The sequence below is a fragment of the Anser cygnoides genome, chromosome 1 (genome assembly GCF_040182565.1).
Source record: "Anser cygnoides isolate HZ-2024a breed goose chromosome 1, Taihu_goose_T2T_genome, whole genome shotgun sequence".
Taxonomy (NCBI): Eukaryota; Metazoa; Chordata; class Aves; order Anseriformes; family Anatidae; genus Anser; species Anser cygnoides.
The window spans coordinates 120,970,766-120,997,835 of NC_089873.1; the positions used below are offsets into that span (position 1 = coordinate 120,970,766).

General features: G+C 44.5%; 1 long non-coding RNA gene across 2 annotated transcripts; it reads right to left on the bottom strand.

Annotated features, from left to right (window-relative positions):
• Window positions 1-13,026: 13,026 nt before the first annotated feature.
• LOC106042145 (uncharacterized) lies at window positions 13,027-25,872 on the bottom strand. 2 transcript variants are annotated; one of them, XR_010825901.1, is made up of 6 exons: window positions 25,519-25,872; window positions 24,458-24,580; window positions 23,267-23,370; window positions 16,809-17,869; window positions 15,025-15,137; window positions 13,027-14,485 (listed from the first exon to the last, which is right to left on the bottom strand). It is a non-coding gene; the product is annotated as an uncharacterized lncRNA (long non-coding RNA). The 2 variants fall into 2 exon arrangements; XR_001210934.3 differs by lacking the exon at window positions 23,267-23,370 and having other exon boundaries at window positions 13,028-14,485.
• Window positions 25,873-27,070: the final 1,198 nt, after the last annotated feature.

Sequence of the window (27,070 nt, forward strand, 5' to 3'; positions counted from 1 at the left end):
CTACAATTCTTCTGCCAACCTAAGACAAACCTGACCTTTTATACAGAGTTACGCACATATATAACATGACAAAATGCACCACTTATAAATAAACACTAGGAACCTGACCCCTAAAGAGTGCATTACTGTGTTCCCCTGGTTGTCCTTTGGTCCTGCTTGCAGTGAACACACAGCCACGACCACGTGTCAAGAGATCAAGCTGCTCCTTGTAATGTTTGGGACAATTTCACACTTCTTCATAAAAAGGCAAGGAGGAGTATCATTGGTGTCATCCCACTCCCAGTGCCACAGCACCCACACCTACTGGTTAGATAAGTTTCTGCTGGACCCAACACAGAAGTTCCGCTTTGGTAGGTGTTCAATAGAAAAGGCTCACAGGAACCACTTCTTTCTTCAAACACTGAGCGAGGAGCTTGGCAAGAGACATATAATTATTCTTATCGTTGGGATTTTTCCTGTCTTCACAGCAAACTTTGTTAGATCCCTCCTTGGGTCAGCCCGCCTGACCTCTCACTATAAATTAAAAATGTTGGTTCTTCACCACACCACCTCCATAGCATCCAGCCCCAGCTGATCACATTTAGAGACAGAGACAAAGACTGGGCCCCACCTAAAGTAGATATTGTAGTCTGTGCTCGTTAAAAGGAGCATTAAACCTGTGCGAGGATGAAGGAAAGCACGATTCTGTTAAAAATACATATATCTGAGTGTTTTTTAGAATCCTTTTTGTCTCTAGAGAACACCGTCTTACACAGAAAGGCTTTTCTTTTGGACTGATTGCCATGACCACAGGGGTTTTGCATTTTATTCTGACTCAACAAAAGCTGTATGTTTCAGCTCCCCCTTCTCCCCCCATATTGCAGGTGAGATTGTTTCTCCAGTGACCAGTTCATCATTCTCGCTCAGATGTATCCTATTTACATAACTCATAAGGCGTTAACCAAAACGTACCCCTCAAACCAAGTCACACGCACGCGTACACATATATTTGTATAAGGCTGTCATACCATGCCTGCAATAGCATAACAACACACAGCAGATAGATTATACTTGTCCCACAGTTTGTTTTTGTGATTAGCAGACACGATGCAGATCCAATAGATATTAGCATGTCCAGGAAGTACTCACGATAAATTGCCGAGCTACTAATAATTTAGATATTTTTATGACTGTTCAGTGGTGGCTAATTTTGTCTAATAAAATCCCATTAAGTTGCTGCTTGGTCCTTTTCCTTCCTCCAAGTCCCTGAATGGGACTTATATGCTAATTGCAACCAGTATATGCTAATTAGACCTCATTTCCATTTCTTAAAGAGATAAGCCCCGTTCTGTGCCAACCAATCATCAACTCATCCCACCTCTGCAGCAACCTTTCGGCCTGGCTCGCCCACAAGTGCCCCGAAACCCTGAGCTCTGCTCCCTGCAGCGGTGGCAGGGTCCCCAAGAGAACGAGGCAAGGGAAGGGAAAAGGAAGGCAAGGCGAGGTGAGGGTCCCCGCTGGCACTGCTCTTGCAGCCCACCCAGCCAAGGTGCGGGAGGGGAACGCTGCGCTCTCCTGCTCTTTGGGTTACGCTCAAGGCATTTACAAGCATCTTTTCAGACAGCAAGCCGAAGGAGGAGGTGGTGCAGCCCCTTCTGCAGCGCACGCAGCCGGGCTGCCAGCCGCCCCGGCAGCTCTCCATCACGCCCAGCCCACGCGGGCTCATTAGAGCTTCGGGGAAGCAATCACAAGTTTATCATGCTTGAAGGGGCTGCGAGTCTCCTTGCGCTGCCTAATGTGATTTCGCCGCACTGCAATGTAGTCAGAATTAGATCCATATTAAAGATCGGTTAGCGGAGAGAGAGGGAGCAAGAGCAGGAGCGGCAAGCACCAGTCAGGTTTTGAAAAGCACAAGGTGCCTTTTGAGCTGCTGGCTGCAGCATCGTACGCTTTGCTCTGGGGAGGGTGACCTTCAAAACCCCGGGATGAGATTTGTCAAGATTTTTGCACTGAATACATAAGAGTTCAGATAAATTCCATGTTGCGTGTTAAGCTGGCAGCCTTGCTTTGTGGTGTCAGGACCAGAGCCTGAGCTCGCTGGTGGTTGGGTAAAAGCCCATTGGAGAAGGAATCGCTCCACGAAAGTCAGAAGGGCGGCTCCCAAGCTGCTCAGGTGTAAATACAGAGCAGTGCCACCAGCACAGTGTGACTCGACAGGGAGTTCAGGCAGATTGTTTACCAGCACGTACTGCTTCCTATAAAAGACATTTCTTGAAATTACTTAAAAATGACATTTCCCCTCTGCCCTTCCCAGAAAGCTAATTGTAATATTTTACTGTTTGAAGAAGACAATTGCAAAGTCAAAAGAGCTGGGAACATTAGCGATGTCATTGTTTGAAAAAGAAGCAGCCTTGAAACATCATTTGCAAATCTATTCATTATTCTGAAATGCTAAATGCAGTAAGAGCGGGTTTAGCATCTGTCTGCTAACTAACTCCCTTATTATTACCCAGTGGAAGAAGAAAAACATAGACGAGCAGTGCATTACTTCAGGAAACCTGAATGTTGCGGATATGAAGGGTTCCCAAAACATGCAGAACCCTCCACCCCCAGCCCAGACGGGCTCCTCAAGTCTCTGCTTTGTGCTGCATTTGACAAATGAGGCTAGGACGGCTTCTGATTTTTGTGGGCAAAAATGAATCCCTGATGTTGTCTCAGGGAGCTCGGCGATGTTACGCCGGGGATGAATTTGCCCATGTATGCCTCACACTAATGCAATTCTCCCCGTAACCAAAATCATTATCCGCCCGATTTCCCCTCCACCTCTCTTATCTCTCTCTTCTGTACGTACACACACACTCGCACGCACGCACGCACGCACACGCGCTCCCTTTCGCTGGCATGTCAGTCACAGCTATCTCTGCAGGAGGGCTGAACTTCATCCCTCTGTGTCTCCAGACAGGCCCACAAATCGCCGATGCGAATACACGGCGGGTCGCCGGAATCCTCCACACGGGGAAAGAGGACAAAAGGGCAGCACCTCCTCTGGTGGTGGTCGGGGAGCAAACCCTCCACCGGAGATAACGTTTAATGACGAGGTGGGGGGAGAGGCAGAGTGGGGATCTGGCAGCTCTCCAGCCTCAGATAGCCTGCGGCAGTATCAGCTGCACGCTGGTGCCACCAGGGAGTGTCAGCAGCAGCAGCAGCAGGAGCAGCGCGGGGACGCTTGTGCGAGATGGAAGGAGAGGGAAAGGGCACGCGAGGCGAAAATCCATCAATACGTAAAAAAAATATCGCTAAGGCTACTCTCTTTCAGTAAAATTAAATGGGCTGGAGGGGGGTTCCTGAAGAGCAGGTCTTTCTATTGCTCGCACATCTCTCTTTATGCCTCTCCCTTCTGCTATTACTGATTATTTAACTCTGTAGCTGCACTTTAACTTCAGACAGCACTCCAGGATACGGTCGGTTTGAAGGAGGCCATACAAAATGAAATTTAATATATTATTGCGTTGTATTGTTCAGCATTTTAAAGAGGTAAATTAATCACTAAACTGCTGTTCTGTGCTTTAAACTACCAGCTGTTCAGTGCTCTGAATTACAAGATTTATCCTTCAGGATTTTTTTTAATCATTTTTTTTCCACCTTTCGTATAAAGACTTTATAGGGAAATAAGAACATGCTGGGGAGCGGAGGAGGGGATTAAGAGACAAAGAATCACACTGTGCTTTGGTCTTCATCCCACATCAGATGACTTGGTGACAGCCCTTCCCCTGTGGGCTTTACAGCTTAATTACCTGGATTGTGGGCTTTCCCATTCCCACTCCTTCCAATCACCCTTAGACTTTATTAGTATTTAGACCATCTTGCTTAGTCTGCTGAGTTTTCCCTTCACCCCGGCAGCTGTAGCGTTAAACACACACAAAAGGCCGTTGGTAAGCCCTCATCACCGCGATCCGTGCTGAAATCAAACAACACAAAGTCTGACCACAGCGGGGACCTTTTTTCATTACAGGTAGAAGCGAGGCAATAAAAAGAAATGCGAGGGGGAGGGGGGGATGTTTGCAAATGCTCTCCGAGGTGCCCACAAGTCCGCTCCCTTGAAGAAAGTGTGCGGGGCTCAAGAACAGGGAAAAGGGAGGATGGTAGAGTGGCGATTCTGTGCATCCAAATCCTCACTGTTACCTTTGGCTCTTCCGAATTGTTTCTGTGCACTTTGCATTGAAGCCCTGCAGTGAGCCCTGGGTTAAGGTGTATGAGCCATCTGACATCTCCCCTGTCTGTGTACGTGCCTGCTGGTAGCTCACCTGCAGCGTGTGCATGAAGCATCCACACCGGGATCCGTTCAGGGATGCTGCTGGGAAGTTAAACCAGCGTGCTGAGCTCAGTTTGTTCCCAGCCCAGCCGGGTGGGGTGTCAGGGCCTGACCTCCAGCACGGTGTGTGGCAGGGCCCTCCATTCTCTACCCAGCAGAGAGCACAGACAACCCCAGAAATTTCAACTCCAACATCACTCCCAGAAATTCCTTTCCAACTCCAACGTCACTTCTTCAGCCATTCTGCCTCTACCAGTTTCTCTCTGAGTTGTTTCTGTGCTCTACTAGAGAAGGAGACCTCTGCAGGGAGCGGTACGTGAGAGGGAGGAGACCAGGTCTCTGCTTTTGTACTGCTGCCAACCCTTAGCAAATGACACATCTGTGCTCCAGTTTGGCCTCTCCTCTGCAAAACTGAGTTAGCAGGGCCAGCAGGGCCAGCCTATTCCTGCAGAGTGCTCTGGGATGTCTGGATGGAAAGTCCGCATCTAAGTTCTAAGTTCTCCCCCTCCAGGCAGAGAGAGGTGCTAACTGCTTGAGCCCAAGGCCTGGGTCACCATCACTGCAGTAACTCAGAGCCTCCTGAAGGCAGCACCACCTCCTCCCACCTCCATCCCTCAAAGCGTCTTGTGGCCAGCAGGCAGGGCTGTTCTCTGCCTGTAGTATCTGCCCAAGCATCCTTCCCCACACACATCCCCAGAAAACCTCACGTGCTGGCCTCTTCATGCTTGTGTATGCGTCCTGACTGTCATCTTCTCAACCTCTTCTGTGCTTACACCCAAACCTGCCTTTTTCCCCTTCCCATTGCTCTGAAAGGGCTCACAGGCTGCACTTCTGAAAGGCATTTGCCAGTGCAGCTACATCGGTGCCATTAATGCCATTAACACATCCTAGCTGAGGACGGGCTACACACAGCCTGTCATGGGCAGCAGCATGCCCAGCAGGCAGGCACCTGACAGCACGCGTGGCTACAGACAAAGCCAGACGAATGCTGGAGGGAATACACCTTCCTCTGAAGTAACTGTTCTCACTGCTCTCACTGTTACACACCCAGCCATTTTGAGGAAAGAAATGAGCATTTCAATGTAACACAGACCTTTATTTCACCTCTACCTGAAACCAAGAGAGAGAAGAAAGGAAAGACATTATGAGTTCTTCCATGTGCTAGATATCTACATTACACGCCATCTACTATGTTGAGTTAACATAATAAGTATAATCTGTTCAGGAGGATCTTTATTTGCTTTACACTAGGTGACCACACAGCCCAGTTTTTCCTGGGAGAACCTGGATCACCCCAAGGAAAATCTTTGGCATGTTCATTTGTCTTGGGCATTCTTCAAGGCAAAAAAATCTTACCCTTTTTCAAAGCCCACTACAGAAATGGAATTAGGACCCTTAACCCCATGCTGCCTCATTCATTAAGAGATAAATGAAAATCAGGGTGGAGAGGAAGCGGAAAATATTAGTGGCCCCGGCTTCTCCAGTCCCCTGTTACGTGGGAATTTGGTGCAGCACTTGCATCTACAACATCCCTTAAAATACCCCCAAACACCTAGCCACTCACTGCCACAGATATTGCCGAGATCACAGGCCCACCTTGCTAGGCTGGAGATGAGCACACAGTAAGAGCCTGTCTTCTTCCCTCAAAATCTTGATTCAAAGAGAAGTGCACAAAACCCTAACAGACAATAAGGGGAAAAGGGGGGAATGGAGGCACTAGCATAGCAAATGATGAACCCAGCATACCTTATTCTTATCCCGCTGTCAGGAGGCTCTTAGGATTCCTACTGCCTCAAAGGGTGTGTGTGTGAGTTTGGACAAGAGAAATCACCTTTCCCCAAATGCTGGAAAGCATTTGTTAGCTGGTGTCTTGTGCGAGTCAGGGTGATAAAAGCAGCTCTTGGAGAGAGGTAAAGAAAGCAGTCTGAAGGAAGGCAGGAGGAGAGCCTTGGGCATGACTGGAAAGAGCAATTTCAGTGATTCATAAGGACAGTATGTCGTGAACTGTGTACTATAATGCAAGTTAGTAGGTTACTTGGTCACCTCAAAACCATTGCAGAAAACCTACCCTTCGTCATGGCATGCTCTGAATTTTAAACTCCCCCCTTGAAAATCATTTGAAGACTCTCCAAAATGTTCAGATGCAGAAAGCTTGGTGAACTGAATTGTGGAGATAATGCAGAAAGTCTTACAATAACTTATTAATCTTGAAAATGTCTATGTGATGAGCTTGTTATCACTATGCTTTCTAAACCTTCCATAAGGTATCAGTTCAAAAAGAGTTTGCCACACTGATAAAAAAAAAATCTTATGACATTTCAGTTTTCAAACCTTTCCTCTTCTCTGTGTTACTAGCAAGTTAGAATCAATTTCACATACAGTTCTTTGGAAATATTGTCTGCAATTATTAACTTCAATCAAAAGAAGGAAGACAGCCAAGCCTTAAAGAAAATTTATATCAACTTCCTGAGCATTTGGAAAAATCACCCAAAGACATGTATCCGAACATTCTGTGTTTCCTACTGTAATGTTACCTTGGAGAAAGCAGCTTTAAAAGAGCAGTAAAGCCTTTCATACGCTCTAACCACATGTGCAGCATAAAGTTGATTGTAGTACTAAGTCTGGACTCAACAAGGCATTACATGAAAGATCAAGGGCCCAATTCTCCATTGTTTGCTTCTGATGTAGTGAGGCACAACACTGCAAGTGTCACTACATCATTATCTATGTCCTTTATAGACGTTCTGCATAAGAATAAATCAGTCTTCCTTAAAATTTTGTGTGTGAGTGTTTTGCGTTGTGCAGCACCAGAGCTTATCATGTCATCCATAGGCTAATGTAGCAGGTTGGTGGGCTAAAAAGGTGCTATAGTGCACTGCAGCCAGGGCAGGTAGCACTTCAGGGTGCCCTTTAAAGCACAAGACCTAGCGTAATCCACAGATCACAGTTTGACTTCCCTAATCATCATGGCCACAATTTGGAGGCCACCAATAGCCCAATTAACCAAGGGACAAAATTGTGGAGATTCTCCACATGACAGCCCAGCAGTGAAACAGTGAAACCACCAGTAGACACCAAGACACTGGAAAATTCAGTCTGGAGCACCTCCTGCTTGTTGCATATGAAGAAACTGCAGAGCCAAAATCCTGGCACCAGCTTCCCACTGGATATGTATATTTAGAAAAATATATATATGATATGTATATTTAGAAAAATATATATATGAAGAAGCAGAAAAGAAAAACAATGTAAAAAGTCTTCCAAAAGAACATTACCCATGGTGAAATCAATACAGAGGTGTGAGAAGCTGTTCAGAGAAGCAAGAAAATCACTACAATTAGCCAAAGCAAAGCTGGAGAAGAAATCTTCAGGTGAGCTGGGCTAGCAAACAAGAAAAGAATGGAGCTCACCAGTAGTCCGAGACATGCAAAAGTCACTACTTACTCTCTCCTTGGCCCGAAGAATTATCTGAAAATAAAGCACTGGGTGTCTATGGTATGTTCATGTGCTTCTTGCCTGGGTGTAGGCTGGGGTGGAAGGCTTTTGACTTAGTGTGTGGACCTGACTGCCTCAACTTTGTGACGTGTAGAACATATTGCACACACACATATGAGAGATTTACCACATCCATTCGCAGACTGTTCTTCCCTACACAGATGGTGTTTATTACCTGAATTTGCTTCAGATTTTTTTTTTTTTCCTGGGGAATTATTGAATAATCAACTTATCTCTCACATAATCCCTTCCTTATTAACCAAAGCAAACCCCGACACATCTAATAGAAGACCTGCACAAAAAAATAGCATACATAACAATTGGGCAGAAGCAATTTTTTCTTTAAATCTCAGATGTATAATGGCATTTTTTTTACCTAATGCCACATCAAAATTTGATCAGATAAAGAGATGTAGAGTTGCCCTCATATTGAATTTTAGAGAATTAAGAAACCACAACTCCCCTGACCAAACAGATTTCAGAAGAAAGAAACACCACTCATCCCAGATCCCAAAATGTAACCCTGAGTACAATGCATATTCATGATAGAGGAATGAAAAGATATGGTCTTTTTGAACACACTCTGGAAAGAGGTATAGAGGAAGAGAATAATAAAACAATATGAAATCTGGATTATATTTAGTTGAAGATTTATGTGCAATTTAAAATCAAATTGGATAGCTCTGTGAATGAGATGTGCTAACACATGATAACATCATAATATGCTGCATGGGATATTTTTCTGAAGAGTTTTCTCAAGCCACGAGCAATGTGGGGGCACAAGAAAGCTCAGCACAGCTTATCCAGATCAACATCTCTCTTCAAGATGGACAATGAGATTTTTAACAAAACCATTAGTCATTTGATTGAAGGCAATTTGACCAAAATTGATTCCCCCTGATCCAAAGGAATTAATTTCAAAGACTGCAGGGTGTTTTCATGTAACATGAAAGGACTCCTTTTGTGTTGCGTGAGATTCAGACCCCACAGATCCGCTCTTCTTCAGCTTCCATCTGTGCATGGAAAATCATCGACAGTCAGTTGTCCAGATATTTAACGTTTCAGAGAAATAATTTATTACGGGTCTCTGGCACTTTTTCTATAACCACGTAGCAACAAACAAATGCCACCCATGTTACTAATTGCTGTGCTTTCAGGAAAATATAAGAAAAAGACTGCAGAAGTAAAGAATAACATAGAGGGTAATATATATATAAAAACAAATTTATTTCTGATGGTATACTGCTTTCTTGTTTGGTTAGTTGATAACCTGGAGCGTCCCTAAGACATGGTGGACTAGAATTTCCCCCCATTTGTACTGCTCTGACTGCATTAACCTGAACTGATGTCGATATGAAGAAAGAATTGAGCTCTATTTTGGGGTTTCCAGACTTCATAAAACACATCACTACAGCTGTCTGTGCCACCCCGGACCACTTTTGGACTCAGCAGAGAGCGGGGAGCAGTGGGTGACCAATGACAATGACAGCACCAATTGCCACAGAAACTACCACAGAGGGAACCAGTGTGCGTATGGATCCTCGGACTCTCTTCCAACCAATATAATTTAGGACACGGCACAACTAAGCTTGCTCTCATAAGCAGACAGCCATGTTAAGATGGCACTACGGAAAGAAACTCCAGCACGCTTGGTGCTTCCAAGCCCTGTGCCAGCCTTGATAGATAGCTCTGCACTGAGCCATACATACAGACATACCAAACCAAATCTGTTTACAGGGCTACTGTGTTCTTCCCACAGGTCCTCGTTCCTCTTAGATCATTTAGTCTTTGCCACCAAATTACTATCAGCTATGTTCATAGTGTCAAATCAAAATCAAGCCCTTTTTCTTTAAGCTGCTTGGGCTAGGCCCAGTGTCCTTGGGTATCACGTTCTGTAGGCACATTTGAGCGATCCCAAAACAGCCACTGTGTTGAGTAGAAGAGATGCCAAATCCTATACAGCAAGGAAAAGTGACCGCAGGGTTATTTTTAAATCTGACCCCTTTCTGAAATTTAGGCACTGCATGCTTTCTGGGACCTGTAATTTCACCTCCTCCCCTGAAGGTAAATATCTCTGCCTTGCAGAATTTGAAGAGTGGTCACTGTTTCACTCAGGGCAAATAACCTTTTCACCTAGGACTTAGCAGAACTAGTTGTAAATGAGTATCCTCTGTATGAGGGGACACAAACTCGTATTTCCACTGTCCTATATGAGGTGTGCTACCCACCAGGCTCTGAGCTAGCCCAGATGAAAATACAAGATGCGTTAGGTCATCAAGAGAAATCAGGCCTGGTAGCTATGGCTCTTACTTAGGGGAGAGGTGCACTCTGTTTCTGATTATACATTGAACATGTCTTGGGTTAAATACATTAGCAGCTCTCACATCTGAGACCTGAACCCAGAATTCCTGTCTCTTGGGTGAGTGCCCTGGTTTCTAGTCTAACACGTCAGGCATAAGTTCGTTCCTTCATTCTGGACCAACTGACTTCACATTGCAGCAGCTTTAACAACAGGAATGCCATATGCACTTTTCTGCCCAAATTAGTTTTTAATTTGGTAGATTGGCTACTATTGGGGAAAGTGTGGATTTGAGACACTTTGGCAGGGCCTTGTGAATAAATGCTGCAAATCAGCAGGCTATTGTATACAAGGTGCCTGCCCCTGTCACCTTCTCCTGACAAGTCTTAAAAGAAAAGTAAGGTTTTTACTTCATTCTGCTTGCATCCTACATGCCAGATGTGCCATGACAGTACTTAGCACCATAGATCTCCCTGGGGAAATAAGCACTGCATGCATAGTTGCTGGGTTAAAGATGGGATTGGTATCACCCTGCACAGTTTCCTCTGGACTGAGGTATTTCTGGGCATGAGCCAGAGTACAGTTTCAGCCAGCTGAAGAATATTAAAGTTTATGACATACAAGATGAGGTGGACTCCTTCAGGTATGCAGTTTTGCACTTAGGCACCTACATTTCAGTTATGTGCCATGTTATGTCTGTAGGTCCTTTTTGGGATCATACCTTTTCGGCTTCTTTCACGTTCTGTTTTCAGAGAGGATAAAAGGTTTCAGGATCATTTCTGCAACCTGCATAGAAAATAATTGCCTTTGGAGAGTACATTCATTCTTTCCTTCTCTCCTCATTACAGAATTTAAAATTATAAAGGCAAATCTCTCTTTCTGTTATTCTTGGGGTTAAAGAAATTGGAGGAATGAAAAAAAAAAAGCTTGATTTTTATTTGTAAAAAACAGTAACTAGCATACTAAATGTGTTCTTAAACTTTTCATTTAAGGATATAAGCAAACATTTAACTGCCTATCATTGGGGAGAAATCTCTACTAACAGTTTATTTCCCAGCTATGAAATTCCTTTTTCGGTAGCATCACTTCTAGTCACTGATGAATGCATGACCCTAGACAAGGAGATTATGCACCAGGGCACTGATGCCATTTGGGGATTTCCAGCTGAGTAGCAGGAGCTGCCATATTTTCGCAGAGACCAGGAACAAAGAACAGATCTGCTGTTATCTGTTAGAAGACGATAGCTGGTCACCAAATAATAATCTCTCAGAGCTGAACGCTCATTTCTGCTCAACTCTGAACCACTGCTACCTTATCCTTCTGGCAGTCCTTTCAGTCACCAGCACTTCAGAAAGAATCTCTGGTTCGGCACAGAAAAAATAATAGGTATCTATGCTGAGCATGAAGACACAACGAAAGACAGGGATCAACACAGGAACGGATACAACATTTTGCTGGAGTTTAACTTGAGTTTAACCTGAGCAGAAGGGATGAGTACACACACAGAACTGTGCTATGAACAGAGTGCTGTATGTCTCCTGCAAGCAGTAAGACCTGAAAGTGTCCTGATGGAGCATGAATGTGCAACGTAGTGGAATAGCACAGACATCACCTCTGTCCTATCTCAGGAGCAGGGACAATTTTAGAGAAGACACCTTTTGCCCTTTCTCTCTAGGAATAAGTATACTAGATATATTGCTAAACTGGATAAGCAGAAAGGAAAGGGGAGAAAAAGCACGACTCTACCACTGTCACAGTAGTAGTGGTTTGTAAATGAAGATGCACATTTGGGAATTTCAGCAGTTTTCCAGTCAGATGGTGAAGTTCTGGGGTGCTGTATTAAAAACAGCAGTGTTCAAGTCTTCGTAAGCGAATGCTCAGTATTTTCCAAGAAGACTTTAACCTCAGCTAGAGCAGAGCAAAAGTAGGCTGCAATTTCAGCTGCAAACATCTCTCCAGATTCTGCATCCTCTCTGTTTCCTTATAAATAATTTGCAAAGCAAAAGTGAGAACCTTTGGTCCCCGATGTGGTTGCTGTGTCTCTAAGACCTCACTCTCACTATCAAGGGAAATTCTCTTTGTAAGGAATTGGAAAAAGGGACAAGGCACTCTGGGATTTCTGGAGGAGAAGTAATTCAGGTTGTGCAAACCCAACCAAAGGGAGCCCTTTGCAAGCTTTGAGGCCCATCTAGCCTTCATTCGCGATTCAGAAACAGATGAAAGTGATGTGGACAGACAGATGAGGCAGGTAGCATGAGCTTGTATGGCCCTGGAAAATACAAAACTTCGGTACAGAGAAATGTGAAGTATTTTAGAGAATCTGAAATCCCTTCTGAAGTTTGCTAGAACCACTGGGCCCTCATTGAATGCAAACAAGAAATATGATGTGCAGTATTGACTCATATCTGAAAAGATTAATTTAGTATTGCAGCTGTTTCAGAAAAGTGATACAGAAGATGGGAAGAAGCTCAGATATTAAACTGAGAAAAGACACCTATTTTATTTTAAACTAGGATCGGGAAGGATCTGAGATCTAAACAGTTCAGTTTGCCTTGCAGTAACCTGTCAGTTTAGGACCCAACCTCATATTCTGGAGGGTGTTGTGCCCACCTTAGGATGATTCATCTTTTTCCACACAGAAAGTGGTACACTGCAGCTCTGCAATTTCAGTTATGTAAAACTAGTACCAGCTCAGATGGATTTTTCTGCTACTTATGACAATATTGCAGTGGAGTGTATATTCAAATTCAAAGGAGAAGGAAATGGAAGAAGAAGGATGTGGTGAGTAAAGTCTACAGTAGTGCTTTGATCCCTTATGGAAAAGCCCTATGGACTATTACAGAAAAGAAATGCCAACAAACAGAATTCTAACAACATTCCTCTGAGATTTAGAAAAACACATTCCTGCCCTTTAGAATCTTACTGAACAGGACAAACTGGAGAAAATCACATTAGCCTTGACATAGCAACAGCTTTTCATCTGAGGTACTTTATTCGCGTAGTAGTTCAGCATCTCACACTAGTAATTACTTAAACTTCATGTCTGTTAGGCATAGAGATCCTCTTGCCCCCTTTTACAGATGAAAGAATCGAAAGTTAGTGTAGGATCTTGGCTTAGGAATAGGATAGGTCTGCCTGAATCAGCAGTGGCAGAGTATCTGTACTTTCTGTTTCCACTCTCAGGGTTGTAAATTACATACAATAGAAAAATTACATTATGATATCTGTCCAGGTATTCTAGAAGTGAAAATAGTGGCCTTTCTAATTTTGAGTTTTCAGTTCATTTGATGGAAGTTTTCTGAACTTCTTCTATAGGGTGTTAGACTGAGACCCCATTTGATACTCCTCAGATAGAGCTGCTATTGACAGCTAACCCACCCAAGAAGGACATACTCCAGCAGTAACAGATTCAGTATGCATTTAATCTCACAGCTCCAGAGATGGGCTACAGGGAAAACAAGCAAAAAAAAAAAACAAAAACCAACAAACAACAACACAGAAAACCTTTATAGTCTTCTGCTCTCATATGTCTTCAACTCTTATTAGCTATGAGCTCTACCATAGCAAAGAAGAGATGCTACACGAAATCCTGTTGCACAGTACAATGTAGAAAAAGTCAAATTAGCTATAGTTAGAGGAATATCCTTCCCCTCTGAGGAAGAAATTGAGCATCTCCCCAGGGCCATTCTCCCTCCTAGAATACATGGCAGCTATTATCTCCTCCACTTCACTCTTGAATGTCTTGGGGCCACTTCTCCCTTCAGAAAATGTACTCTCCTCAGCACTGGTGAGGCCACACCTGGAGTACTGCTTCCAGTTCTGCCCCCCACCCAGTGCATGGACATACTGAGGGAGTCCAGTGTAGGGTCATGAAGCTGATGAAGGGACTGGAGCATTTCTCCTGTGAGGAGAGGCTGAGAGCTGGGGCTGTTCAGCCCACAGAAGAGTAGGCTCAGGGGGATCTCATCAATGTCCACACATAACTGAAGGGAGGGTGCAGTGAAGATGGACCAAGGCCCTGCCCAGCACCAGGACCAGAGGCAGTGGGCACAAAGTGGAGCCCAGGAGGCTCCCTCTGAGCACCGGGCAGCCCTTCTGTGCTGTGTGGATGAGAAGCCCTGGCACAGGCTGCCCCGAGAGCTGTGGGGGCTCCTCCTTGGGGATCTCCAAAAGCCGCCTGGGCACAGCCCTGGGCAGCCTGTTCTGGGTGGCCCTGCTCGGGCAGGGCTTGGAGCGGGTGGCCTCTTGAGCTCCCTGCCAGCCTCAGCCATCCTGTGATGCTGTAATTCCATGAAAGTTGTAGCTGTGCTCACCCTCTTGGTATTTGGTATTTGGGAGGCTTCAGAAGAGTAAAACATGTATCCAAAGCAACAGGTTTTGCTGATGATATTCTTCTTGTTCTGTAAGAAATTTCCAGTGGCAGTGAATTAGGCGGATATGTATCTAGCATAATGTCTAAAGGTACATAAGACTGCTGAAAATTTGGTACTATAGAAAGCTACAAAACAATGCAGCCCTACTGGTTAGGCTTATGACCTAAGAGGACCATCACACCCTCTTTCCCCATTACTACCCCAATCACTACTAAGAAAAGGCTATCTCCTTTGGTTCCACTGCAGCCCCAGCTATAATTCTGATGCACAGGTGCATGCGCCACCACATGTCTCTCATCTAGCCAAAATCTCCCTGCTAGCTAGCAAAAAACAAATCCTATTGCACATACCTATGATGTAACTAAAATATTCTTAGTCAGGATGCCAAAGGCATATAAACATTGGCAGCACTGCCGCTTTTGAAATCCACAGTGGCAAAAGGATTGCTGGTAGTTTACAAAACACAGCAGCTGACACACTCCTCTTGGTTGTCTGCCAGCTTGCTGTCCTGAGATCCCCTCTCACAGTCTTTTTTGACTTTGACACAATCAAACTGTGGTACCGACCTGTCCCCTGGCTGTCCTCAGGTCCCCTGCTTCTCCAGATAATCAGAGTGTGTCAGCGAGGGCAGGCGTGAGGCTGCGGGTGGGATGTGAGGTAAGTCACACGAACCCTGAATCTTAAAGGAGGATGACAAAGACATAGGAGACAAGTCTGATTATATGGCCCAGGAATGGTCAAGTAGGAAAGAGGTTTGCTGGGTACCATAGAAAAAGGTTTGTAGTCTTTCAGGCTTACCCAGTTATCTAAACATGATCTTAATTAAAACATGGAGGCCAAATCCTTCCCTGGGACAAGTATCCGTGAGGAACTCCTAGCAGCTCAGTAAGGGCAGAGTTATCTTGACTCCAAGATAATTAAAAAAACAACTTTTATAGCATCTGACTAATAGGATTGCAGCCTTCCAGCAAGCCTGAAGGAACTGTGGGCTTATCAGGAATGCCAGCTCTTATGTCATCATTAACTAATGACCAACTGTTCATGCCCACCCAGAGATTAAAGCAAAAATTTGCACATGTACTCTCTGCTTATTCTTATGTTTCCCTAATAGACTTACAACACAGAAATGTGCAGTAGGGCCTGATCCCACACTCATAGTAAATTCATATGAATGTCAGTGTGATTTGAGGACATATAAAGAACATAAGCTTGGGAAACTGGTGTGTGAGAATTTCATGTTTTAATTTCAAAAAAGGTGCATGTGTTATAAGTGCAGGTGGTCCTGAAGGCTCTTAGAAATACCAAAACACTCAATCATTGATCCCATGGCAATCACGTTGCTAGTTGATTGTATTTGTGCATGTGTTTAACCTTTTAATACAGAGCTTTCTACATAATTTTTTAGCTTGTTCATTTACCATATATGCTTAATGATGGATTGTGACGCATTAAAATCTCTGAACAGATAACCAAATGTAGTTCATTTTTGTGAAAACATATATTGCAAATATTTTGTTAATAGCCATGCAGTCACGCTTGCAAAAACATGTGGCTAAAAGTATATATCATCTCCAGGACTGTGTGAAGGGCAGGTTTAAATCCCTACTGCTCAGCTTCTGAGCAGGAAGCAGGCAAAGTTTTCGCAACCATTTATAAATCTGGACCCAAGCTTGAAAACTTTTACAGAGCAATAACCAAAAGCTGAGAGTATCACAACCTAGAACTACACATGCGTATGTGTGAATTCTGTTACGGTACAGTGCTCTGGGTACCTTGTTTGCCTGTGCAGAGGTATAGAGCTGTGCAATCAAAAGATTAGAGTGCTGCTGCCTCCCTTAGTTATCCTTGCAGCTGAGAGCTCTTTCCAGGTAAGGCATGGCCAGAAATACAGGCTTCACGTAGCCAGAAGAACAAGGTAAGGTTTGGTCAATTGTCTCTGACCTCAGAAGAAGTGTACTTAAGTTGTTGAATGGCCCTTTGCTCTCAGATACTCTGGTTAAAATAGAAAATGTGGTTCAACTATGTGAGTTTAGTTACAGGGGTAACAAATTAGACAGTTTGCAGTACATGTGTTTTAAATGGGATCGCTTGGAAAAAAAACTGCTGATCTATTTAAGAGGGAATTTCTAAGGTAATTTCCTCCTGTGGGGAGATTTGAACAGTTTGTCTTCCTCTCACTTGCCAAGTACTGCTCTCTAGCTACTTCCCCCTTTGGACTCTCCTAAATTCACTGGATGGCATAATTTTTCCACAAACAAATCAGAAAAGAAACTCTCTTGGACTTAGTCATTTCTGAATCTGTCCTGCACTTTGTCACTGGTAAAAGTACTGAACATGAAACCATTCTCACCTATTTATTGCCAGACAAAACCAGTCTGCAGTATGTCTATCTCACAAGTTGTCAGACCTTCAGGGTAGGAATGGTTTTTATTTGCATTATCCAGTACTGCACTCCTTGACAGGACACTGAGCAAAAAAATTAAACAGCATTAGCATCTCCAAAGGGGCAGTCATTTGTTACATCTAAAGAGAGGACATTTATTTTCTATGCTGCTTTTGAGTATTGCTTCCATTTAAAGAGTGGGAGGCCAGGCTCTTGGCTGGAATTAAGTCCGATGACATCCTGTAGACCTGCACCAGCTGAAGGTGCATCTGCTGGTAAGGCACAGGGGGGTCTCTAGTCTCCATTTTCCCCCTTAAATTTCAAGAAAGAAGATAAAGAATGGTTTCACCAAGTGATACCTAACTGGAGCATGGCATGCAGGCCAGGTGCATGGTATCTGTCCCACCTCTGCTGGCTTCTTCTGCAGGTCCGCCCCAGTGCCTTACAGCACTCTCCAGGAATTGGGAGCAGCAGCAAATGCAGACCAGAGACACCCGAGGCAGGGCTGGAGAAAGTCTGCCTTGCCTGGGGAAAGAGGTGGCAGCCCCAGGGCAGGGAGGAGTGGGACGGAGAACTGGTCCAACCCGCTGCAGTTAGGGGTTCCAGCTTCACCGCTGGTTCCCAGCTGGTGAGAGTGACAGGGGCAGAGGCTTTCTCCACAGGGTTTTAGGAAACCTTTGGTGGAGAAGTACCTCCCCGCTCTTTAATCTCTTAATGAGAGATAAGACTTGGGATGGGCCACAACATTCAGAGAATTAGGGGAGAGTTTTTCTCGTCGCACAAATTGTCCGGTGGGATTTCAGAAGACATACTGAGAAAGAAAAACATTCTTGTTCATCACATTCCCTTAAGCGCTTCCACATCTTCAGAGAGAGGTGCAGGCTGTTTTCCTGCCGTGAAACCCGATCACACCTTATTGAAGTTGTGGACAAGGTTCGAGGGTGGCTGAGTACACTTGTGTTCTGGTGGAGTCGGTGCGAGGGCCAGGGCTTGCTTATTGCCTTGATGTAGCAACAGGAGGAAACAGGCTGAGAGAAAAGAAAAAAAGAAAGAAAAAAAAAAGGAAAAAAATAAAAAGGTTTGTTTTAAGTGGTACAGTTGAGAGCAAAAAATTGAGCCTTGTGTTTATCAGTCTGTTCCCCTAACTGCTGGCTCCCTGCAACTCCTGCAGGCCCTGGAAGAAGTGTGTGTGAGGGGTGGGAGGGGAGAGGAGGAAGCCGAGGTCTGGCCGGGGTGCAGTCCTGCTGGAGGAGGTGCTCTGCAGCGATGACTGTGACATAAAACTTGTGGTGCAAGGGGTGAGAGCAGTCATATCAGGTGAACGCACGTAGGACCAGGCTGGTTCGAACTTCGGCCTGAATCTTCTGTTTGCTCAGTTTACGCTAGGGTAATAACAATAACGCCAGAGAAGTCCTTGATAAACACTGGTGTCACCCTAAGGAGAGGGGGTCAGTCTCCTTGTCCCTCAGCCTCTCTTCCTGCTTGCCATCACGCCTGCCCTTTCAGCCTGCAGATGACACTCACTGCAAGCACTTGGGTGCAAGCACTCAGACAATTTCACTTACCTTATGACTAAGTCAGCAGGTAACACACGGGGCTCCCCATGTCACGGGCTCGTTTGCTTCAGAAAACCCCAGGAACTAAACCTCCAGAGCTCAGTTCTGCTCTTACCAAAGTAAATTCAAGGCATTGCAGCGAATTCAGAGGAGATAATTCAAAGAGAAATGGGGCAGCTGACAGTGGCTTGGCCAGGTGAACGTAAACAAAAGAATATCTGGCTTCTTTTAGGCTTAACTGAAATAAATTCGCTTTTCTAAGCTTGGCTCCTGTTCCCTGTCACCCCATGAAAAGGCATCTTTCTGTATGGGGAACACTGACAGATTAGCACATTTATTTGGTGGCAGTGCTAGTTTAGCAGGCTGAATCTCTCCCCTGTTCCCTCCCTGTTGTGTTGGGACAAATGCTTGCTCAGCTGTGTAGGCGGTGGCTTGGGGAGCTGATGGACTGGACTGAAGTGGGTCTGGTCTGGCTGAAAAATAACTCAGCTTCCCCCCAGCCTCCCAAGGTCACTCTTTGAGGGGTTCATTTCTCCGGGCTGGATTATTGAGCAACCACACTGCTGCAGGGAGAGTGCAAAGGAGGGGACAGGAAACCCCGAGGGTCTTCAGCTGTACCAAACCACAGCTTAACAAAGCCTGGTGAGTGAGGTGCCTACATGAAACCCAATGTAGGCACCCCCATTCCTGGCTCTGCCACATCAAAATAAATGTGCCAACTTCCATTGGCCAGTGGTGGTGGCTGCAGGGCCCCTTCTGGGAGTTCTTTTTAAACCTGAGCTAATTCAGAGTTAAAGGAACTTGTAGGCAGGGGTAATATCCCTGTCTTGCATGTTCACCTCGAGCACTTTGTCAAAATTAGCATTTCCAGGAGGAATGACCTCTGCTGCCTGGCTTCAAAGGTACAGCAGCGGTGCACCGAGTTTATCTCCAGAAAGAGTCAATCAGACAACAGAGATTAACAAGAATTAAACAGTTCCTTTAAGGTGGAGGCTTCCTCACACAAGGTCCTTTCTTTCCTGTAAGTTATACATGTGGATCAGCACGTGGGCTCCTGACAGCATCTCTCTGTGCTGAAAATGCAACCTCAGGAAAGCTGAGGAAGGCCAGTAGGCAACCAAAAAGAAAGCAAATATTTTTACCCAGACCACAGACTAGACCGTCACTTGTGCACCGGGCACGCCACGCTCACTGCTTGTGTAAGCCCCCACTGGGCCATTCTGCTGCAGCTGGAGGACTGGCAAGGCTCACTTTGCCTTCACTACGGGCTGTGAACGTGGTGTGATCAGCAGTGGCTCCGTGCAGCTGCCCCACATCGTGTGGGAGCACGGGCCTTCCCAAACATGCCTGCCTCACCGCTGCTGCCTGCTCACACCGGCCCTGCCGTGATACCTGTCCACAGGCCAAGAAAACTCAATTTAAAATGTCCCCCCCCCCAGCCTCGAGCACATCTGTAAGGAGGTGTGTGTGTAAATGGGGAGTAAATAGGGAGGGAAGCAGCGAGGTGCTGAGGGTGGAGCAGTGAGGCTACACGCGGTGCTGCGCAGGCTTCCCGCAGCAGACAACGGCACTGCGTTCCTGCAGGGATTTCGTTTGGCCCGTGTGACATCCCTGCCTAGGCAGCTTTTTCTTACAAGTCAGGATTATCACTGATCCCCACTGTCGGCTGGGATAAGAGAGCCCCGAGGCTACGGGAGAGAAGGCAGCTCTCCATCTCCTGTGTATCACCCTCATCCCTGGTAAAGGGCACGGACAAATTAGTCAACCTTAAGGGTTATTCTAATTTATAGCAGCAAAGAATGGGCCTCTGGGAGCCATTATACTAGGCAAGGGTAATTGGAGAGCTAACACCCTTTAGCTAGATGTCCTTCTCTGAATGCTTTTTTATGTGGGAAGTGCCAGGAAGAAGCCAAATGGCACCACTTTGGATAAATTCCCTGTCGGGCACATCCTCTGCCCCTCATCCACGGCAGCATTACCATCTCTTGTGTTAAAAGGCACCGGCATTGCTCCATGCCTGCATAGTATGGGTCTGTTCTAAGATAACTTATGCCTCTCCCCTGTTACACAAAGCGCTTTCTTGTGGAGAATGAGGGCTTCAGTTCAATCGGTGCGCAACCTGCCCTGCTCCAGCATTTCCCACGGCTGCTCCTGTACCCAGAGCTTACATCTGCTGCCTCTCATCTTTGATCTCAAGCACCTCTCCTGCTGTTTTGCAATGGGCTCAGCCACACCGAAGATCAACTGACCGGGGCATATCACCCATCTACCCTCTCTGTTCCCAGGATGAATTTGCAGGAAAAGTGTGCAGAGGGGATTATATAACACATAAGGAGGCTTTTCCAAGACATCAAGGTGGATGCTGATCGCTGTTTGAGTGGTAGATACTCGCTAGCTTAGCCACACCTGTGCATCAGGTGCAATTGCAACAGTTAGCAGTTTTGCCTCTCCCGTAAGCCTGATAGTTGAGTCAGTATGTGCCAGTAACAATTTCTATTTTTTTAAGTAGAGGTAGCTCAAAAGCCAGCTAATTGAGTGTCTAGTGCTCAGAGTTGTGCAACACAACGCAGTACAGCATAGAGTATGACACGAAATCAGCTAACCTGGATCATCTTACAACTACAGACATTTCCATGTGTCTGTTTTAAGAACCACAAAGACCACGTTATGCTACAATTTTAGTTGCTTAAATCTAAAGTAAATTTCACCAGAACTGATTTCCACTGATACCAGTCCAAAGGAGATAAGAATTAGGCAATTATTCCAGCTTTACACCAGAAGAACTCAGAGCAGAATGTACAGTTTTCTCCTAGTAATATCTAATGATCAAATCAAGCAAAAATGAAATTTGACAAGCAGCTGGTTTGATAAAATTTCTAGGTACAGAATCTAATTATCTGCCTCTTGCAATTTACATAGTAGTTCAGACCCACGCTAAGTGACTTTAAGTCTCTACTCTTCTAAGCCAAGTATGTCTCATGCCCAAAATAGAAAAAGTAGAAATGGTTGTACAGTGCATGAGGCAGTACAGTATTAGCTTCAGTGCAACTACATTGTCTCCTTCCTTGTGAAAATTTACATCCATGAAAGTTCTCATGTTGCAATCATGGCGATGTATTTTTCTATGTAAAAAAAAAAAAAAAAAAAGTTTTCATAATTTTATTCTGAGAAAAATGGTGAGCTATTAAAAAAGAGTACTTTGGAAAACCGTTTAAACATTGTTTGTGTTTGTGTATAAGGCCATATCTTCAGCTATTATAAACTGATCATAACTCAAAGAACATTTGGGAATTCTACAGAAAGCATGGCAGGAAACAGAACTGATGACCCACACCTTTGTCTACTTTAACGTATTTATCATGCTACTAAACTAAATAAAAATCTGACTTCTAATATTTATGATAAGAAATGTGAAGGGAGATCTAAGAAAACATGAGCTTATGCCACTCCAAAATTCTGGCAGAGCTGAAGGAAATGGGTGTGATTTCTGGGATCAGTGGAGCTCTGTGGTCTCATTTCTATAAAGAGTGTGCAAGAAGAAGCAAAAGTAAGAGTGCAGTGGCCACTTCAGGCCAATGGATGGGTGCTTAAAAGCACAAAGGACCAAGCAGCTGGCTCAGACACAGTAGCCAAGTGTACACCTGGCAGGGAGAATTCGGTAGACGTGTGTACTAGAGAAGTTTGTAATCAATGTTTCCTGTGTGGACTGGACAGCTAACTCGTTAGGAAGAGAAAAGGCGAAGCACTGAAAAGATTTGCAACAGGCAGCAGGTACACTTCACATCAAGCTGCTTTCTCCACAGCACCACGTTTAGTAACACTGCAACTATCCTAATTTATCCAACAGTCTCATTACAAGCAAAATTATTAACTGAAGGTACACAGAGCTGTTGCAAGACAAGATGGAGCAAGACGTACAGGACATTAGCTAGTTTGAGGCTGACCCTGCACACCTTCAGTAACTCCAAGGGAGCTCATTCCACTTCAGCCTTGGAGAGATACCTTGCACTTACCAGAGAGCTGAAGTCCAAATGCTAGGACTAAACACGATCTAGATGACATGCTGCAGATTTACGTATAACATTGTCGTGGAGATAAGCCTTTGAGAGCCTGAAATACAAACCCAGCTTTTTTCCTTATTACTTCTGGGAAGTTTTTTTTTTTTTTTGCTTTTAATCAATGAGGTCAACACTGATTTTCATAATCTGATAAAAGTATTATGGTAAATTTTACAAATCACTTACATCACATGTACCTAAAATAGAGCTAAATTAGCAGGTTAAAAAATAAACAAGGAAAGTAATTAATTAAAGCTGGGAAAGCACAATAATCATATGATCTTTAATTTATGGAAGGTATTTCAGACTGAAGTCCCCACACCCAGGCATACCTCTCCTACATTTCTCTTAATATTTAAGCTACCTGCTTGTTGATCAACAACATTCGTTCCTTAGGTTACTGCAAGAAGAAAAAGCAAGTGACAGAAACTTGGAGATTCAATGTTAACCACAAAAATGACATAGTGCCCACACCAAATAGAATGGTTGAAGCCTGGCCCCTACAGAGCTGTGCAATGAGAGCAAGTTGAATTACTTTGCCATGAAAATTCAATTTTCATTGACTTCTACCAAGTATCACCCAGAGTCATGGAGCACAATGTCTACTTGATAGCCACTCCCTCATACTAAGGAAAAGAAAGGGAATGCAGGGAGACTAGTGCTGACTGTGGTGATCAAAGAGACAGTAGAGAGAGCACATCCTTCTCTACGTTTTTCTGGAATCAAAATGCAATGGTTATTCTTTCCCCAGCATCACCTTTGTGATGATGGGAAGTGTGAAGAGGTGCCAAAGTGTTATTCATCCACTCACGGAATATTCACACAATGATGAGCTCTTCAGTGGAGAGTAAAGGCAGCATCAGGGTCCCCTTTCCACTTGGGATACAGCAGCTCCTCTTCCTACTACAGACACCACTTTAAGTTTGTTAAGAAAAAAAAAATCAGTTTAGAAACCCAGTTTCCCCAGGAAACAGCTTGAGATTATTTTATCACACATCTTCTGGAATGTTGTTACTCCAGACTATGAGGAATTGCAATCAGAGCAAAAAAAAAACCACTTGAATGGTGGGTTCACTGTCCATGACACAACCATTTTACATAACTTTGAATTTAAAAGCACAGTTTGAATTTTTTTTTTTTTTTTAATACACACAAACAGGCTTCACCTTAGAGTTAAGTAGGGGAAGTAGGGGTGACTTCCAAAACAGTGCTTGATTGCATCTAATTTCTATTACTAATAAGGGAAACTATGAGTTGACAGGAACACGCATTTCCCCAGCCACGTGGCAAGAACAGCATTCACTTGCTGGCCTGTGTTCGGACGTATTATAAAGAAAAATTCTGTAACAAATAAATATATATATATATATATATACTCTCCTGACAGTTAGATGAAATACCAAACAGAACAGAAAACAAAACAAAGCTGACACTCTGCCACCTCTTTCTGAAGTTTTCTCTTGCTTCTGCAACAGACAGCTACGCCACTGAAGGCAGGTACTAGCACATGCACTTGCCTGCTGCTGAGCCTGGATTTAAACCATAAACTGTAATTTAAATGCTCTGACTGGTTCTGGTGAGTCTGATTCTTCCCATAACAGAACAGAAGTCTTCCAGGTACCCCATCTGGTTGTGGAGCACAACCTGAGCGGCTCACGGTTGGAAGCAGGACCTAAGAAGCTTGGTGGAGGCAATTACACTGCTTAGGTTAGGGCTATATTGAGGGAAAACATACAGAGCAGGGTTAGTGCCTCTTATAAAGTAGACCAGATGCGATAGAGGAGTTGCCGAAGTGTGCTCTCCTCTTTCCCAGCTCTGGAAGCTGAGACTGAATATATTACAAAGTCTTCTGGATTGTTTTGAATAATCTGTTAATAAGTTTGTGCTGGGGACAGAGACATGGTCACAAACTGTCACGCTGGCCATCTGGTCCTGCTGTAAGCTGCCCATCAGCTCGTACAGCCCATGCTCACTGTCATGGAGCATGTGAGCCCATGCTTACCTGTTGGGAGCCCTGGGACGTCCAGTCTGCAACAAGGGAGGCTGAAACTTCAAGCTGTGTCCCTTAGTCCTGCCTTGCATGTTCTGACAAGACTCTGGATATCCCAGTCAGGCAACCCCTTGTCTAAATGTTGGCAGAAACAGAACCGTGAGTGTGACACGCAGATCAGCAACAGAAAAATAAAACATCAAATAAAGGCTGGGGGAGGTTTTGTTGGATTTTTTCTAATAAAAGCAGAAGTTGCTTATCAGAAGGAATAAAATATCTTGTGAATAAAAAGGAACTCATTTCAGCTGTCTCTTTAAACTTTTCTGCGCACCTCTTCTTCTGTAAAAATCTTGAAATACGCCTGCCTCCATTTACAATGCGCCAGTGTTGCAGTTTACACCCAGTCCTCTGAGGCACGTGGATGTTTCTGCGTATTGCCAGGCAACTAGAGCTCTCAGTGACATAAAAGAAATTGGAGATCTTCTGCAGAAGATAATTAGTACCTAGACAGATACTCTGAGAACCCGATTCAAAGAGAGATGTGTGACTCCTCTGCTTACACACCTGTATCCTTGGAAGAGTGATGCATAAGTGCTTGCTAACTTTTCTGGAGAGAGCATTAACATTTTTTTTTTTTCTGATCAGGCCCTTTCTGACACAAACTGCAAGTCAAACAGAGACTTTCAAGAGTGAAAGCAAAGCATCCATGCAAAGCTCTGTCTTTAGCCTGAAACACGAACGAGTGCATGTCCTGATGAAAGGCTAAGCACTGCGCAGAGCTAGTGAGATCAGAGGATTTCCTCGCAACACAGTCTCAGCCAGCTTTTATATTTCGTTTCATTTTGCACTGCAATAAAAGCATCCACTGAGCGGCAACGAGCAACCTGCTTCAGTGGCAGGCACCAGCCCACCCTTCCACCAGCCAACGGGGGAACCTGTGGGGCAGCCAGGAACCTGCCCAGCTTGCATGTTAGTTCGGTCCCCATATCCTTGGGAGGGTAGAAGGTGAAATCCAGCAGCATGGCCACTCCCCAGACAGACAGCTACAGATGCCAAGCAGTCATTTTACTCACCCACATGGAAATGATTCGAGTCACCACCTTCCCAGGCAAGCCAGACAGGAGGCCTGCCAAAATCTGAGTTTCTGATGAGGCAGGGATGTCCCAGATAGACAGTTTCATCATCGGAACAGCATTTGCCAGAAGAAAAGGGTTTCCCTAATAGTGAGATGAGGAGAAAGCATAGCAGCAGATGATTAAAGGAGGACAGAAGGGTGCGTTGCCTCAGAAGGCATCCTCTTCCTGGTTGTAGCTAGGTCGAGATCCTACCCATAGGAAGTTTTTGTACACCAAATACGAGCACTTTTCCTCATGCAAGCAAGCCAGGACAGGACTGGCATGAGTGGGATGGAGGTTTTTGGGACCACACCTAGCTCACAGAAACTTGAGTTGGAGCCAGCTGTGGTACGCGCCAATAAAAGCTGCAATCAGTGGCAGCTTTCGTCCTAAAGGTGTCCGGGCTGAATTTCCTTCCAAAGTAATGGAAGATAAGGCTGCAAAAAGGCACGTAAGTGGGTTTATTTTTTACAAGAGACTTTAGAGCACAGGCCTGTCTCTTCCTGTGGTGGCTGGGATGCTAGGCAGTCCAGCACAGGGACGAACTCCATGGCACACTTAGATGTAACAAACTGCAGTTCAGGTGATAGGGAGGCTGGATGACCAAACATCCCTTCCCTGCCAAAGAGCTCTGTTTGGAAGAAGGGGTGAGGAGGAGGGTGCACACCCTGCATTTAGAGCCACCGTCTCTTTTATTTGCTAATGACTGAAACTAGTGGCAGACTCATACCCCTGATACCATCTCAGGACTCTGGAAGTGGCTGTTGCAACAGGGCTGGGAGAAATGTTATGACTCTATTGTTTATTCACTACAGGTTGAGTTGCAGGTTTTAGCCTGGCCACCAAAATGAGATCTTTGGAGAAATTAAACATCTACAATCAGAGTGTTGAAAAACAAATCAAACCTGAAAATTCTCCAAAGTCTGGATTTTGAAAATATGCAAATGCAACATCAACATCCCTGCAGAGATATAACTGTAGCCAAAAGAAGAATGTGGCCACTTTCTGTGCTTGCATAGTCCCATCAATATTTATTTGTTGTGACTTGCACTCTCATGACTCTAGCACAGTGGAAATTGCTCATTGAACATGTCCAAAATCAATTGACCTTGATTCTAGTCCTGAGTGAGAATTATGCGAACAAAGTATTTTTAACTTGCAGATTTCATCAGTATTAAATCATATGCAAATGAATCCAAGTGTAACTTGATAATATAAAAGTTTGTTTTCTAAGTTTGTTTTCTACTTTTTTTTTTTTTCAGAAACTTGATAAATATATTTTTCTCCAAAATGACAAATTTTTGCCTCAGGCAAAGGCCAGCATAGAAAATTTAATCCAGAGGAATATTTTTTTCTGGAAATTTTAAGCACAAGAAAACCATTGCAAGGTAAGTGCAAGGAGAGCCTGAACTTTCACTATCAACAAAGGTTTTAGTACACGCTACATGAGACTATTCTGCCTGAAAACAATCCCAAGAAAACCCAATTAATGGTAAGCAATCTTGAGCTT